We start from the raw sequence: 5,387 nt of genomic DNA, 5'->3' as shown, positions 1-5,387 counted from the left end.
TCAAATCATTAGGTGGCTACACCGGGATAGAAAACAATGTCCATCTATTCCCTACTGTCAATATAGGAAACAACTGAAGGGCAAACAACATTGGATACAGTATCATAACTAAATATAATTTTCTCCCTTTTATTTCATTCCCATTTCTATACTGAAGCCTTCCATAAGAGATGGATACATTTAAAAATTCTTTCTAATAAGCTATTAAGAATAAAAATTAGTGCTCACTTCAGCAGCACATATATTAAAATTGGAACAATACAGAGAAGATTAGCATGGCCCTTGTGCAAGGATGACACGGATATTCATGAAGTGTTCTATATTTTAAAAAAAAGAATAAAAATTAAATTCTTCCCTACTTTGTTAAGACCTTAGAGCTAGTAACTTCATGCACACCTAGGTTCACACCCCCCCAAAAATTTCTACATTATTCATCCCAGGAATGACTTTTACTACAGGGTCCACGACCTTGGAACTATAATAGCTAATCATGTTCATTAAAATTTTTAAGCTCTAAGATCCCAAAGTTTTATGAAATGATAATCAATCAAAAAGAAGAACCAATCAGCAGATCTCAGCCTTTTTCACTTCTGAGATATTCTTAAGAATTAAAGAAATTTAAAGTCAATCCCATATGAAAGTAGTTGTACATTTAACATTTCATTGATTGAGATATTCATAATGATAAAAATCCATTATATTTTTTAGCAATACCTTGAAATTATTTTGTATGTTTTTCCTTATGTACATACACTTGAGAAACCAATTGTTCAAATACATGTGAGATAAATCTGATCAGAAAATACAGATGGGGTCAACTGTGAATGACCTTGGATGAATTCTATGAATCTTGGTAGGCAACAAAGAATCAATAAGCCAAGAGAGATTTTTAAGCAAAGTGACAGGATCACATTGAAAGCTGTCTGTTAACTGTGCAAGACTACTGGATTGTGGAAAGACCATCCCAGAAAATCAGTTAGGAGGCAGGAGATGTCAGCAACATATATTTGCCATGACATCTGTGAATTAAATGCTGCTAGAAATAAAGAACAATTTGATATGGGATAATGGAGAGGGAAGAGTCCAGGATGTTTCCAGATTTGGAAACTATATAGAAGATCAAATCATGAAGCAAAATGAAGATAACCAAAAGAATAGGTGTTTTGTCTTGTTTGGTTGTGTGTGTGTGTGTTTGTGTGCAGGGAGGAAGAATTAGAATGAATGTGAATTTTGGAAGATAGTAGACCACAGTTATGATAGTTTAGGATTCATATGGGTCTGTGTTCAAGGTCTGCCACTTGCAGATTGTGCGAGCTTGGGCAAAATCTTTAACCATGAATCTGTTCCCTCATTTAAAAATAGGGATACTGATACTATACCATAGTATAAATAAAATGATACAACACGTACATAGGGCTTAGAGATGTGCCGGTGCATATGGACTTACAATCGATTTAAGTGCAAGTATTATTATATAGATTTTTCAAACCATCAGAAATGTCTGGGAATTGAAGCCACGCAAATTCAACTGGAGAAGTGATTCTCTACCCTAAGAGAAAAACCAAAAGCAGGGTTCTATGGATGTTAAGACAACAGAAGTAGCCAAATGAGAGAGAAAAGTGAGAGAACCTCAGGAGAGGCTGGTGACCTGAAGCCAACAAGGTAAGAGTTTTAACAAGCAAGGGAAGAGGTGAATATCATTCCAATTTCGGTGAGTGTTGGGGACTTTTTAGTCCCTACTAAAAATCAGCCTTGGATCTGTCTATGGGTCAGTATCAGTGTCCTGAAAAACGTCAGTGTGAAAAGAGACACGAGGGTAGTAGCAGTATACAGGAGGTGACTTTTTATCAACTTATAAGAAATTATAAAATAAATCCAAAGCAGGAAGACCCTAATCCAAAGTAAGGAATGATCGGCTTCAACAGCAAAATGGCAGAGAATCATTTCGCATACCTTTTTTCCTTCCCCTTTCAAATCTACTCCATTAATAAATTATGTTAGTTAATACTATCAGAATAAATCCCAAGTTCCTATACCTCTTCTCCGGTTTATGTACTGCTACCACCGTGGTTCAGACACTATTATCACCTTCCTGAACTACTAGCCACTTAATTAGTGTCCTGGTTTCATTTCGCTCCTCTGAGAAACAATTCTCTGTAGAGTTATCCAAGGAATCTTGTGAGTGTGCATTAGAATATATTCCCCTTCTTCAAATCTTCCTTGTTTCCCCCTTTATTTAAAATATAATCCCCATTATTTACCCTGGGTCTCTGAGGCTCAAGTGAATAGACCCCCAACTATCTCTTTGACCTCATCTCCCTTTATTTCACCCCAGGAGTACCAAATTCAGCACAATGGCCACCTTTCCTTTCCTCTGGCAATGTAATTCATTCCCTTTGCCCTTGCTGTTCCCTCTCTCTAGAGTGTTCTTTCTGGGGAATCTTCCCATTCTTTTTTTTCTTTTTTTTAATTTTTTTAATGTTTTATTTATTTCTAGGAGAGAGAGAGAGACAGCGTGAGCAGGGGAGGGTCAGAGAGAGAGGGAGTCACAGAGTGAAACAGGCTCCAGGCTCTGAGCTGGCAGTCAGCACAGAGCCCGACGCGGGGCTCGAACCCACGAACCGCGAGATCATGACCTAAGCGAAAGTCGGACGCTTAACCGACTAAGCCACCCAGGCGCCCCCGGGATCTTCCCATTCTTATCTCAGTACTATGTCATCTCCTTGGTGAGGCCTTCTACGACCTTGTCAATCGAAGTAACTCTTCTTCCCTCCTACTGTCAATTTCCATCTCTTACCGTTCGCAGCTCCACAGCTATATGAATAATCTTCCCAGACCACTTGGTACCAATTCCCTTATTCCCCATATCTCCTGGACACAGTAGCACTCTGGCAGCCAGCCCACTTAAGCCCTCCCAAAATAACCTTCTGGTGCACCAAATAATGGTATAAAAGCCCTGTCTGGTAGGAGTCCAGGCAGTTAGAGTGAGACCCCAGCTCTCTTTCTTCCCAGTATCTATACTGGAGGCTAATATGCTTTTCTCCCAGCAAACTTGAGGAAGCCACAGTTGTGCCATGTCCAGGCTGGGTATTCAAGCCAAACGGTAAAGGCCTAGCCACAATAACCTTCTGTCTCTGGCACTCCTGCTAGCCAGCCACTTACTCCAAGTTTAGAACTATGGTGTTGACCAAATGTCTCCCAAGCTTGATTCTCAGTAAGCTCTCTTGGCAGAGAAGCCATGCTGTATGGTAAAGAGGAGGCAGGGTTAAATAGGCAGTTACTAAAAAGATTACTTTACCCCTCTTCTGTAAAATAGATACATTGATGGGTTATCGTGAGAATTTAAAAGTAATGTTTATAACACACAAAATGCAGTCCCCAGGATCAGGTACAAGTTTGATAAATGGTCATCACTATAACTAAATAAGATTTAGCATTTACCCTCTGAATGCATAGACATGAGTGGCAGATCAAGTCTTTGTACCTAGATCTCAAAGACCTGGAGACACCCTAGCTTCCCTCCACTCCACTTCAGACTTGAGGTAACTTCAGACCAGACATTTCCCTGCTCTGCAGAGAGGCCACCCACTGTTCTGCCTCATAGGACTGTATGTGGGTGAGGATATAAAAAGAAAGGGGCAGTTACTAAAAAGATTATAAAACAAAACTTTAAAAAATATTTCTATCATCCCTTACCAAGGTAGATGGATCATTACTTGTAACTTCTAGGTAATGGACCTACAAATTGAAAGTGAAGGAGAAACATTTCTTTATTCTCTTGTGGTTCACAGTTCTAGCTGTGGCTGAATAGGACGTGGAAACCATAAAACAGCAGATTCTGGAATCTTACTCCAGAGACAGTGAGTCCATTGCTCTGAAGAGAAGCCCAGATCTGGGTATATTTCACATTTTTTGCTGACACATATGGGTAGTTAAAATATGAATCACTACTGATCTATGCTCAGAACATTTAGGAGTAAGGGCTTGGAAAGCACCTGAAAAATGACAACAGTTGCTCAAGAGGATAAATTCTGCACACTCTCTCCTTTTTGTTTCCATACATCTTATTACAACACTGTTTATAAGCTACACTTAGAGAATATTATTATTGTCGCCTATAGAAAAAATAAAGCCTTCTGAATGTACACCAGGTAGTGAGAGAGATGGTACTTGGACAGGGAAATGGCGAGACAGAGGTGTAGATATAGACAAAGAGATGGCATCCCAAGGAAGCCTTCAGTCCTGCTACCATGGCCTCCAACTCGGCCCAATTGGAGACCACAGCCAAGCATTCATCTTGGTACCTGTTGAGGAAGTGTAGTGGGGGTGTGAATTCTGCAAGGCCAAGTGTGTCCCTCACTGACACAGGCACTGAGAAGTCCAGATGAGAAGGAGCCTTAGATGACTACTGGAACTTCCATCTCATTTAAGCTGACTACTAAGCAAAATCAACATTTTTTATCAAGGGGAGCTTATGGAAAAATTAGAACCCTCATACATTGGTGGAAATGTAAAATGGTTCAGCCACTGTGGAAAACATTTTGGTGGTTCCTCAAAAAGTTAAATATGGAGTTACCATGTGACACAGGAATACCCCCAAAAGAATTTGGAAACAAATACTCAATGCAGCACATATACAAGAACACTGGTAGCAACCTCTGATAACAGCCAGAAGGTGGAAATAGATCAAATGTCCTTCAGTGGATGAATGAACAAACAAACCTGGCCTATATATGTACCATAGAATATATGTATGTCAATACAAATTTAGGCATAAAAAGAAATGAGGTACTAATACATGTTACAACATAAATGAACTTCAAAAACATTATGCTAAGTGAACAAAGCCAGACAGAAAAGTCACATATTTATCATTCTACTTATATGAAATATTCTGAATAAATTCATAAATAGGTAAATAAATAGATAAATAGGCAGAAGACGGACTGATGATTTTTAGGGAATGGGAAAAGCAGAGAATGGGGAGAACCCAATTAAAGATAAAATGTAAGGGGGTTTACTTTGGAATGATGGAAGTATTTTAGAATTAGAAGTGGTGGTTGAAAATCCTGTAAAGAAAAGAACTTTAAGTTTTAAAAAATAAATGGAAACCCACATCACAGTAATGGTTGTGGGGAAGAAACAGGAAGGATGAAAATATAAAACCTTACAGCAGTATCAATTGCAAGATATTTGATTGGTTAACTTAGCTATTATAAATATAATGATAATTTGTAAAGAATCAATATTTAGTTTACAAACAAATTTTTAACTTTTCTGTAGAGTTAAAATGGAATTTAAAATGTTTTGCAGGTTTCTGGACAAAATTTTACTATCTCACCTCTGAATGCTGTGTTTGACAAAACACGAGGTTACTGAACCCAGAA

At 38.5% G+C, this 5,387-nt stretch overlaps 1 non-coding gene across 1 annotated transcript; it reads left to right on the top strand.

Annotated features, from left to right (window-relative positions):
• The first annotated feature begins 220 nt into the window (after positions 1-220).
• On the top strand, positions 221-327 carry LOC120234443. Its single transcript, XR_005529096.1, has one exon. It is a non-coding gene; the product is annotated as a U6 spliceosomal RNA (small nuclear RNA).
• Positions 328-5,387: the final 5,060 nt, after the last annotated feature.

This window comes from Hyaena hyaena, unplaced genomic scaffold, assembly GCF_003009895.1.
Source record: "Hyaena hyaena isolate Hyena2069 unplaced genomic scaffold, ASM300989v1 scaffold_109, whole genome shotgun sequence".
NCBI lineage: Eukaryota > Metazoa > Chordata > Mammalia > Carnivora > Hyaenidae > Hyaena > Hyaena hyaena.
Note: the sequence above shows the minus strand (reverse complement) of the source record. Positions and strands in the feature narration are given on the sequence as shown.